General features: G+C 36.5%; 1 protein-coding gene across 3 annotated transcripts in view; it reads left to right on the forward strand.

Moving 5' to 3' along the window:
* The window catches only part of MESR4 (misexpression suppressor of ras 4), a 60,086-nt gene that overhangs the window by 20,925 nt on the left and 26,261 nt on the right, over positions 1 to 12,900 (forward strand). Inside the window, exon 1 of one of the 3 annotated variants that reach the window (XM_083125687.1) lies at positions 11,128 to 11,157. The exons of 1 other annotated variant lie outside the window; for it this stretch is intronic. The gene's annotated coding sequence lies outside the window, so the exon portion shown is untranslated. One more of the 3 variants, XM_083125686.1, reaches the window with a different exon arrangement.

Consider the following 12,900-nt stretch of genomic DNA (forward strand, 5'->3'; position numbering starts at 1 on the left):
TGCCAGTTTGTTGTCAGTAGTAATGAAGCCAACGAAACTTTCTTCGATTCTGCACTCTCCATCTAAAGACACTGTAACGTAACGATAAATTTGGGACATTTGCTCTTTATGACTGACATCAGGAGTCTGTCATACAAAATGGCAAAATATTTTGCCCTTTTAATGTCCTCAATTATTGCCTGACGTACTTGATTCCCTGCTATGTGGACAAGTTCATTCTGAATTTGTGGAGATAAATATGTTACAGCAAGAGCTGATGGGGAGTGTACTATTGTTGACACGTGAGATTTTAACACATCTTCAATATTTCACCAACAACATAAATAGGCCCAATAAATTCCCATGTTGTTCTGTAGTCTGATCAGCTTTCTTCCACAAAACATCATCGGTGCCTCGTAATGCAAGATTTATTGATGCCAGAAACAAAATACAGTTTAATGGTGCCCATAGTATATGCCTCCATTTACCAGTTTCACTCAGAATTTGCTGTTGTAGCACGTTGTGTATAGCAGTGTTGGTCTTCAAACATGATGATAGCTGCCTCCACTCGGCAAAAGCAGTTCTATGGAATTGTGAATTTTCGTGATCAAGGAATTCGCGGATTAAGTTTATGCCAGTGGAAAAATCCTTGCACGGTAAAACTGTGAGAATCTGATTTGACAAACAAGAAACAAGGAAGACAGTAGACATATGCCAAGCAACATAAACTTTTATTTATTATTGTTCTAAGTGATGTGTACTCTCGTCCTGTACACTTTTTATTTGAAAGCTGCCTGATAAGATCACTGAAAGAGCCAAAAACCATCATGGCGTATTCTTTTAAATGAAATAGCTTTTTTGAAGAGATAGTTTTCCGTCAATTTTCGCAAAAAATATTTTGTTTTAAAGGAAAATTTACTACAGTTGTTACGACATGCAGACTGCAGTTTACACCAATAGTATTTCTACAGCTGCATATACTATTGGAACTATTCACTAGGAAGTTGTAAAACACATCGTCACTAACAAACAAATAATATATATATAAATTGGATATTTATTTTCTTTTATTTGTTTAAAAGAAAAGCTTGTAATTCGAGTGCAGCAAGCAAAAAAAACAACATTATCTTTGCAAACTGGCAATGATATTGTTTCAATAGGGCGCCAATACTTTCGAGGGGATCACATGCATCCTTTATTACAAGTAATTTTCATTTCTTTTCTTGCCATTATGACATGGAGGCAGATATGTGATGGTTTTGACGGTAATCTGGTATTCTCTTGGCCCCATCATTCCTCTGCAAGGTAAAGTTACGGCCAGTGACTACATGGACATTTTAGGAAACCAGGTGCATCCTATGGCACATCTGTTGTTCCCCATCAAGGATGCAATCTTTCAAGATGTTGCAATGCATCTATTCACACTGCCAGAACTGTTCAGTCTTGGTTTATGGAACATGAAGACGAACTTCAATCTTCAACACCTTTCCTAGCTAGCGCAATCACCGTATCTCAACATTATATAACCACTGTGGTCGGTTTTAGAGGATCGAGTACCTTGCAGATTTCCTCCACCCTCATCTCTGCAACAACTGCAGATGTGCTTGTGGAAAAATGGTACAATATTCCACTGGAGACTATTCAGGGCTTGTAGGACTCGATACCACGGCGATCAAAGCTGTTCTAAAGGCCATCCCATGCCATATTAAGAAGGTACGGTGTAACTTCTTTCAAACGTTTCCATTAATCTGTCCACCCCCTGTTCAAAGTAATTCACGCAACACACACATACATGTGTATAGAGAGGTATAATCAAATATATGACACTTTAAATCGAAAATTCATATATCCGAAAAAATATCCATCTTTGTCACCCCCCTTCTTACCACTATTTAGATAACACCTGTTCTTATTTAATTTTTATCAGGAATTCATGAAAAAATTAGTGAATAGTGATTCTTTGATCTATGTTTCCCACTATTATTAAAAATTGATCAAAGTTAATAATAAATAATAATTTAATAATGTTTATATATCTATTATGAATCCAATTTTTAGAATTTTAAAAAAATACTGGCAAGAAGATCAAAGCATGTAGTTTCTCACGTAATTTATACATTTCTTGAAAATGTACTATAACTAACTAACTAACTAACTAACTCTCTAGCCTTCTTAAACCCGAAGGTTCATGGCTGCAGCAACACAGGCCTTCCATCTTTCCCTATCTTGAGCAAGTTCTATATACTCTTTTCCATTCCTACCGATTTCCCTTAGGTCCATCTCAACATTGTCCCTCCATCTTCGTCTTGTCCTTCCTACAGGTCTCTTACCATCAGGTTTCCCAACAAGAATCCTGTAAACTCCTCTTTCCTCTCCCATTCGTGCCACATGGCCTGCCCACCTAAGTCTTCTTGATTTAATTATTCTAATAATATCTGGACATGAATACAAATTATGTAGTTCTAAATTGTGTAACCTTCTCCACTCACCTGTCTCCTCATCCCTTTTAGGTCCAAAGATTTTCCTAAGGATCTTATTTTCAAATACTCTCAATTTATGTTCCTCTTTCAATGTAAGGGACCAAGTTTCACATCCATATAATACTACAGGCAAAATTACTGTTTTGTATATTTTAACTTTTAGTTTCTTAGATATTAAACGAGAAGACAAAAGTTAATGAAGAGAGAAGTAACATGCATTTCCTGAATTAAGCCTACTTTTTATTTCCTCTTTAATATAATTTTCATTTGTTAATATTACTCCTAAGTATTTGAATTTGGAAACTGGTTCAAACGAGTTGTTATCAATAATTACATTTTGATTATTACCTAACACTTGGTTTCGGCCTGTAAGCATATATTTAGTTTTCTCTTTGTTAACTTCCAAACCTATCTCTAGCAGTTTTGAAAAATATTTTAGCATTATTCTTAATTGTATTCACATCATCCCCCAGTAAGTCTACATCATCTGCATATGCTAACATCTGAGTCACACCATTTAATTTTAGTCCTTTGTTAGTTTCTTTTACCTTCCTAACAGCATATTCTAAGGCAAAATTAAAGAGCAATGGAGATAATGCATCTCCTTGTTTTAACCCATCATGAATTGTAAATTTGTCAGACATATTAATACCCACACGAATTTTACTTTCTGTTTCACTGGTGCATATTTTTATCATACTAACAAGCTTCTTAGGTATTCCAAACTCTACTAATATATTATATAATTTCTCTCTTTTGACCGAATCATATGCTTTTTTGAAATCAATGAATAGTTGATGGACATTTTGATTATATTCCCACTTTTTTTCAAGTGTCTGTCTGATGTGAAAAATTTGATCTGTAGTTGATCTGTTACGTTTAAATCCACATTGATAATCACCTATAATTTCATTAGCATATGGGGTTAGTCTTGTTAAAATAATGTTAGATAATATTTTATATGTTGTTGAGAGTAGAGAAATTCCACGGTAATTATTGCAGTTCATTTTATCACCTTTTTTAAACACAGGAACAATTATGGATTCTTTCCACTGTTGAGGGATTTCTTCTTTATTCCATATTAAACAAATTAATTTATGAATTTGACATATTAATGAATTTCCACCATATTTAATTAACTCAGCTGGTATTAAATCAATGCCAGGTGCTTTGTTATTCTTTAGCCTTTTAATAGCATCTTTAACTTCAGTCAAGTTAGGTTCTGGAACTAAAGGTTCTGCTGTGTGGACTTCATTCACTTCTGATTTATCTCCTACATGGACATTTAAAAGGTCATTAAAGTAGTTCTTCCATCTATTTAGAATATCGCTTGGGTCAGCTAGAAAATCACCATCTTTATCTTTTATCAAGTTTACTTTAGGTTGCCACCCCTTTCTAAACTCATTTACACCTTTATATAAATCTCTGATATTTTTATTTTTGCTGTTTGTTTCAATTTCGTTAATTTTGCTTTTCAAGTAATCTTTTTTTTTACTTCTAAACATGCGGTTAACTTCTCGCTTTATTCTATTATAATTGTTTAGATTTGTATCATCAGAGTTATTTAACCACCTAAGTCTAGCCTGATTTCTATTAGATTATGACATTCATTATCAAACCATGGCTTACTTTTTCTCGGTTTATGGTATCCTATACTTTCTTTAGCTGCTGATTCTATTGCATTACGTATGTGCTCCCAATTCTTATTTACGTCTGTTTCATTTATATTTTCATAATTTAAATCCTGCAAAATATCAAATCTATTTGACAGTTTAATTTGGTAATCTTTCTTAATTCTTTCATCAGTAAACTTTCCTGTATCAAATTTTATAACTTTTAGATTTTGTTGCTTATGATTTAGCACTGAGAGTCTTTCTCTTAATTTAGCAATTACTAAATAATGGTCACTGGCACAGTCAGCACCTCTATGTGTACGAACGTCAATTATACTAGTATGTCTTCTCTTATCAATGAGAATATGATCTATCTGATTATGAGTTTTACCATCTGGAGAAGACCAGGTATATTTATGGATATCTTTATGTTTAAAAGTGGTACTTTTCACAATTAAATTCTTTGAGGTTGCAAAAGTAATCAATCTTATACCATTATCATTACTTAATTCATGAAGACTTTCTTTACCAATCGTGGGTTTAAATGTCTCTTCTTTGAAAATCTGTGCATTACAGTCACCTAACAGAATTTTCATATCATACTGAGAAAATTTATCAAAGACCTGTTCTAACTCTGTATAAAAATCATCTTTAGTATTATCATCTTTATCTTCCGTTGGTGCATGTATGTTTATTAAAATAATTTTACACCACCTACCCTGTAAAACTGCATATGATATCCTATCATTAATAAATTCTACTGTTTTAAGAGCCGAGATAATTCTATTATTTATAAAAAACCCTGTTCCAAAATTATGATTTTCAGTACCACCATAGAAAAAAGTATAATTTTTAGTTTTACAATTCCCTTCTCCTGGCCACCTAACTTCCTGGACAGCTACTACATCTAATTTATACTTAACTATCTCATTAACTGTATACTGAAATGCCCCAGGCCGGTAAAGGCTCAGAACATTCCAGGTGCCTAATTTAATATCCTTATTCCTAATGTAGATCTTATCCTTAGTCCAGGGACCTCCCAAAGTAGTCCCCACGCGGAGATCCGAACGGGGGACTATTTTACCTCCGGAATATTTTACCTTGGGAACATCCATGGCCTTATATTGCTGATTCTTGACATGGCTTTTTACAGTGCAGAGTTGTCAGCTCTACGCCTAACCCCCAATATGAATGGAGGAACTACTACACAAGACAAACATAAACACATTAGACAGCACAATTACTACACAAGACGAACACAAACACATTAGACAGCACAACTACTACACAAGACACACACAGACACATCACAACTATAACACAATATAAACACAAACACACCACAACTACTACACAATATAAACACAAACAAACTACACACCACAACTACTACACAAGACAAACACAAACAAATTAGACAACACAATTACTACACAAGACAAAACAAACATACTAGACAGCACAACTACTACACAAACATACTAGACAGCACAACTACAACACAAGACACATACATACACACCACCGATACTACACAAGACAAACAGAAACACATTAGACAGCATAACTACTACACAAGATAAACATAAACACACAAACACACTAGACAGCAGAACTACTACACAAGACAATCCCAACCACACAAGACAGAAGTGGAAAATGAAACCCTGTAGAAAACGAGAAAATAATCAAACTACGTAGGGAATTAGAAGTAGAAATAGGGACCTCAAGCAAAACGAGATACAGAAAAATCAAACGGAAAGGGAAATAAGACGTAGAAAAAGGGGACATATAACGAAAAGAGAAGTAGAACAGGGAGACTGGTGAGTGAAAGGGAGGCGAAAGCTAGAAAAAATATATCCTGAGAAATGGAAGAGCTACAGAAGAAAAGGACACGGGGGAAATTAAAGAGCCAGTGCAAAGGATGGTATAGGAGAGAAAAATGTACTATGAACATAATAATAATAATAATTCCTTTATTTAGCGGGCGAGGTTCACCTGCTGCTCTGCCACCTAACCCTTGTCATAAGCTACATAAGAAAATATAAGTACAGTAGAGCGTCGATTATCCGAAGTAATTGGGGGACATGGGTGTTCGGAAAACTGGTTTGTTCGGATAATCGAACTGTACATGTTTATTTGCCAAAAAGAAGTACTGTACAGTAAATTTATTCATAAAAACAGGCATCTCTTTAAGTATGTATTACAAAGTAATGTACAAAGGCAACTTTAGTAGGAATATATAGTATGTGGTACAGTTTATTAAACAAAAATATGTACATATTACATACGCATTTTGCATGAACAATACACACAGTACACAAAATTAACGTTTAAAAAAATCCTTTATTTTGGTCTGTCTAAGCAAGCCTACACGCTTACGAGCAGCTAAGTCACGTACTTTTTTCATTACAGATATCTGAAAGTGAGCGAGTACACAGTTCGGTTAAGCGGTCGTTCGGTTGACCGACGTTCGGATAATCGGTGCTCTGCTGTATATATAATATAATATGATAATATATGAGTACAGATGGAAAGCTTGATTACACTAAAGAGAAATAAAAAAAATAATCACGTTACCTACATTACGAATATAATAAAAAATATCATCCTTCTGTCCTTTATATAGGACAGTGGTAACAAATGAGTTCTATGAACATTATGTATCCTATTTAAAACATTCAGCTATCAATCTATTTTCTATGATACAGATTTTTATTAATACTAAATAAGCAACAAAACATAGCCCATGGTGCAACAGTGCCTATCAACCGACTGCCAGCCTTACTGCTGAGGTGGTAGATCGATCATCCAACCAGTTTCCGGGGTGACGTCTGGTCAGCACGACAAACTCCCAGTCGTCGTACTACTCATTCCTAGCTCTCCAATATTCCCCCATACACTGACTGAAATCTCAGGAGAAAAGTTGTTACACTTTGCCCAGGAGACTCAAACCTGCATGCATCCTGTAGCTGGAGCACAAAGTATGACACCTTATAAGGCATGGCGAAGTGATATGCTAATTCTCTCGGATAATATTAGAAATCAGGTTTGATGTGGCTTGTGGTTTATTACATTACATTTGAAATGATACAACAATTTTTTTCTGTAAAACTATGCAAGTAAAATTGAAATTTGCATGTATATCTAGTTCAAAGACTCTGGTCTCATGATTCAAATATCTTCCCTTCCTTTTCCTCTGGAAGGGAACTCAAATTTAAAGCAACAGTTGGAAGAAAATTTCACACCACATCTGAACCGTATTTAAATTCAGCCTGAAAAAAAAAAAAGTTCCTAGACCATATTTAAATTGATCTGTTAAAAAGGTTCATGGACCGAATTGAAATACCTTACAGATAAAAAGGTTCTTTACGGTCCAGAACCCATTTACGCTTGCTGATTTTCTCTCCTGGACCGGAATTGAATTTATTTAAATTTCCTGGACCTTTAACAACCCTGGTGAGGGGTGAGATAACATCAAATTAAAGCAGTGTTTTTTAAGTGACGGCACTGCTTTGGGATAAAAATTTGTATTGCCTCCTCCCCGTGTCCCATTTCCGAGCAGTTATTTATTCCCCAGTGCAGGCCCTTTGGAAGATGTAGAAGATGGCCGCCAACCCCTCTCCCCCACCAAAACGCGGACCTGGAAGTATTTACCGACAGATGTTCTGCTTACCACCAGGATGGCCAGATTTCTTTTGCGCAGTAACCCACAGCGACATGGAATCGTATTCATTTTAGGATGACGTCATGCACAATAACAGTCTTTTTCGTTGTAAGTAAATCATGTAGATTGAAGCGAGTCATTTGTGCAAAATAAGAAGACCCTTATAGCTGTCAGCTTTTCTTTACGTTTTTTATTTTTGATGGGAAATTTTGACACACTTGGCAGATAACTTTTGGAACAGTTCGAACTTGTGAAGAACAATATTTTTTTTCTTTCAAATTTTATTATTATTTGCAAACACTCCAAGCTTGGAGAACTAACATCACAGACCGAACATACAAAGTCGAAATTTATTTATTGTGTGTAATGAAAATGTCGAACAATATGGTGTAGGGTAATAGTTTAACAAAGTTGAGATCATTTTACATTTCAAGCAGATGGGATTCAAATTCGTGTATGCAGTCCAGAGATGTCACGAGACATTCAACCACCTTTCTTCCCCGTAGTACATTTTGTAAACTTCAGCTTTGCAGGCGAACGAGGCCCTTACGCCTGGAATTATCTCTCGGTTTGTGTTCAGAGTCTTGTCTTGCTCATCCTCATCGTCGCGATTAGTCAAAAATGGTAGAGAAGCTACGTAAAATAACCAAATAGAATACAAATACGCGGTATAGAATTCCAATCAGATTAATCTGGAAAAAAAATTCCCGTCCCGATCCCGACTTCGGGAAATAACTTCCCGACTTTTCGGGATCCAGAGCAGTCGAGAAATACCGAATGGTCATTTCAAAATGTCGTTAATTCTTGACGTTTTCTGCATTGTTAATGTCTGAAACGTTTGGAAATCGTTAGTTTTTCTACCAGAAATGCAAAAGCAATCAGTTAAAGTGAAAATGACGTGTAGAATTCGAGATTACCAGAGCTTCGGGGTCGGGAAATTGCGAATATTTCCCGTCCCGTAAGTCGGGATTAAAACAATTTTCCGTCCCGACCCAAAAAATTCTGTCGTGCACACCCCTAATTGTCACTATAGCGAAATGACTGCATATTTTTATTTATATTGAGAGGAGCGTGTTCCTGTCGCATACGTATCCGGTACTGCCATTAACATTGTGAAAATCGTTGAATCGAAGATTAATTTCTATTTGTGCAGTAGAAAAGTGGACAGAAATGCCAGACAATGCAAGTTTACATTGTGGCATTAACAATATTGTCTCATTCGAACCCAAGAATGCTGCTTTTATGTGCAACGATGCTGTAGTTGTATGCTTTATCTTGACGGGCATGTGTTAGTTCATCGCGTATGCGGAAGGGTATGCGTTGTAGTTCTTTGTTCCTGCTCTGTTCACGCCTGGCGCCTACGACGGCAGATGCAGGATATAAGTCAAGGCCATTTGGAAATGACTTCGAATGCCAGGAGGCTTAGCTTGTTCGAGAAGCGAGTTTTGATGGTCGAGTCTAGGTGTATGAAAAGGCATATCTCCTCTTTGTCCAGCTTTGTGGCTAGAAGTTCATTATGGACGCGTTTCGAAGAGGACATTCCATTCGTTGCAGGCTAAAGATACAAGTTAAAATATTGAAGATGGATGGTCCGTGCACTAAACAATAAAACAAAATAATACTTTTCACCGAATTCTTTCTGGTGGTCTTTTAAAAATAAGCATTTTATGAATCCTAATAATTTCCTTTATAAGAACAGACCACGTTGTTTTACTTGTAACCTTTCATCATATTACAATTAATGCCTGAAGTGGAAAATGTTAGTTGGGGAGATGTTCATGTGGTTTAATAAGGTGATAGTGAGAGGGGGGGGGGTTGTTTTGCGATACTATCCCTGCCACCGCCCCCTCACTTAGAGCACTGATTACAATATGTATTTCAGTTATGAAGTCGCTTGTGAACGACGCACAAAACCTGCGTTCGTTCTTTCGGGCCGCCTCGATTGCATAGCGGTAACGTCGCCTTGTAATGAAGAGGTCCCGGGTTTGATCCCACTTTACTATATGTTCAGTGCCGATTAGCCTATCTGTGCATAAAACATAAAAAAAAAAAACTGCGTTTGATTGATAAAATCCTCACGCGACACTTGTAGCTTATGTGTGAACATCCACAGTGGCAGCTGGTGTGAGGGCTAGTGGCAACGCGCTCAAGAAATAATCAAATGCGCACAAGCATATGTCACAGAAATCTAATGCACGAGTTGATTTAAACGTATTCAATTATTTTGCAATTGTATTTGGCGGTGTACGAAAGAGATTGAACTAAATGAAGATGATGTCACTTTTTGGAGAGTCTAATTCGAAAGTGAAGTGGGCCGCCTTGACGTGCTCGACTACGATTTTAAAGTTCAACCGTCGGTGTATCTATCTGTTCGTCCAACCTCAGTTTCACTTACTGAATAATCATGTTCATCCCCACGATTAGCCTAAAGAGGCAGGAAAGCGACACAAGCGAAGCATAAATCTATCCATGAAGTAAATTTACTGCCAAGAAAAATGAGAGGTCATTCTCTTTCTGGTAGAGTCAATGTTTTGTAAACAGTGACGATTCGTATAGTTATTCACACACCCCAATCATTTCGTATTGTTTATCATTGTCTCTTTTTAATAGTTTCCGTATCAATGAAGTACGTCACAGAAATTAAAGCAGGAAAATTTCGAAAGGGGGAGTGGTAACACAAATATGCTTGTCAGAAATTTTAAAGATTATTATTATTGTTATTTTTGCTATAATGAGCTCGATATGCTGTGGAAGTTTGTGTGGTGAGCCATTGTACATTTTGTTTGTAGATTTCGAGACAGAGTACGAAATGAGCATTTACAATTCGAGACGAGATAAGACAAGGTGATTTCCCCTACCGTCGCCACTGTCGCGTATGGGTAGAAGAATTAGTTTTATAATTTTAACGTAACCGGTTTAGAATGGATTTTGGATTCGACATTCTGCAACAGTTAGAGAGGATTTTGAATACGACGGGCCCGATAAATTTTCTTGTGTAGAGGGGAAAGAAAATCACACTTATGCCCGTAATATTCAGATGCATTTAGTAGTAGTGTTTTGGAGTAAACGTTAATTTAATGTCAGTTTTTCCCCGCCTATGGGGGCGACTTTTTTTGTCGTCACTGGCGATGTCTCCTCATTTTCGAGAAAGCGGGAAATATCCAGGCGAGTTCGCAAGGCGTTGTAAATTACCTGATGTGCGGAATAAATTACATCTTGGCTCGTTGACCGTGCCCCTGTCTGCATTTCGTCACCGAGGTTATTAAATGTTTATATCTGCTGGCGCTTAAAAGGAAGGGATGGCTCAAATCCATCGAAACAAATGCAGTATCGTATGAGATTGGGCATGGCGTTTTTCATTTCTTTTCCATAATAAACACAACCGCACAGATTCATGGGATTGTTATGTCCGCCATCTGTAAGTTGGTGGTTTGGAATACGGATGATACACATCTAATTGAATAGTAAAATATTTGCAGTGCTCTTTGTTGGATATTTCGGAATATTAGGAATTACAGAACATATTATCTTAGCGAGTGCTTGTAAACATAACTCCCTACGTGAAACATGAATATGTGGGTTTTGTATAGATGTCACCACTGTCAAGCGAATGTTCGTTCTGCTATTGGTTCTGCTTTTTATAGAGCTCGGTGGAATACTGACTTGATGACGCCATTTTACGAAATGCGTCTATAGGAAAGTGAAATAAATAAGATTGGAATAACACAATTCAAGAAGATGTTCGTGTAATACGTTTCGTATTCTAAGAAACACTTCTGTGCATCCCTTTATAATACCGTGAGTATAGTGTACAGAAGCAAAATGCACACTGTTTTGTACGTTAAACTATACATGGTTAGGGTACACCATATATACGCAATGTATATCAGGTATTTACCGTGAAAAGTGAGAGATTTGCTTATATAGAATAATTAATTCTCTCAGTATGAGTACGGGGGGTGGAAGGAGGATGGTAACTTCTATTTCTGTCAATCTGCCACCTGCATTGCATATACTATTGCTGTGTGTGGAAAAAAATATTTCAACTTCTTTGGAAAAGATGGAGATATTCAATTTGCTACGTTGTGGATGTGTACACCATGGAATACTTAAGTTTTGGTACATTTAGGATGGTATTTCTCCTTCAGTTTAATTTATAACAGATTTCCGTTATAGACTTAAGTAATTCACTTAGAAATCTACAAGCAAATGGCGGCTTTAATACTGTACTCCCACGGTACTTCGCGAGAAATTAACTTTTTCAGGTTTTAAACATTTTTTGGATTCTGGTACTAGCAATACAGCCAGTAATAAGCACATACCTTCAGGGAAAGTATTTATTTACTACTTTTACGTATTTGAGTACTAATGTATGGGTACTTATCCGATAAGGCCCGAACACCTCTCACTCGTTTATTTCCTTAATTTTAGCATTGATACTTACTTATTCTGCATAGCGGAAGATTCTTTAAGGTGTAGTTACGCCCTTTTCCATAAAAAAAGTGTCAACTTTTCATATTACAAGTCATTATTTGTCTTCCTTGTTATGCTTGGGTAACAGACAATATGGTGTGCACTCGTCATGGATCATCGTGGGTCGTGCTTGTGTTTTGTCGATTTGGAGTGGGTATGCAGTGTTTCAAACTTCTTAACCGAAAAATACCTACTTTCGTGTTCATTATGTCATCACAAACCATTGACGGATAGCCCCAAAAACCATTGACGGATAGCCCCAAAAACCATTGACGATAGCCCCAAAAACCATTGACGGATAGCCCCAAAAAACATTCACGATAGCCCCACGGACCATTTCTGGCAAGGTTAGGTTAGGTTGGGTAAGTTAAGCGTAGTAAAAAAAAAATTCTCTTAAAGAAAAAGGCACATTTGGAAACACTGGCGAGACCACGTGACTTTCGACGCTTGTGCCATCTGCACGTACATAATGGAAACAGTGACCTAATGTTACAGAAGATGCAAGTTCCTATGTAACAAGTGATTATTTGTTCTGCAGCTTTCTATGGTGAAGTTTTCAGTTTCCGTGAAAGGAAATACCTTCAAGAACTTCGACAATGTTACAGAAACTGATTTCAGTAAGTTGTTTCTCCTGTAAATTTGAAGAAATCTGTTCGGGCGATATCGGATAGTTACCAATATATGTATA

Source organism: Lepisma saccharinum, chromosome 7, assembly GCF_977018435.1.
Source record: "Lepisma saccharinum chromosome 7, izLepSacc3.1, whole genome shotgun sequence".
NCBI lineage: Eukaryota > Metazoa > Arthropoda > Insecta > Zygentoma > Lepismatidae > Lepisma > Lepisma saccharinum.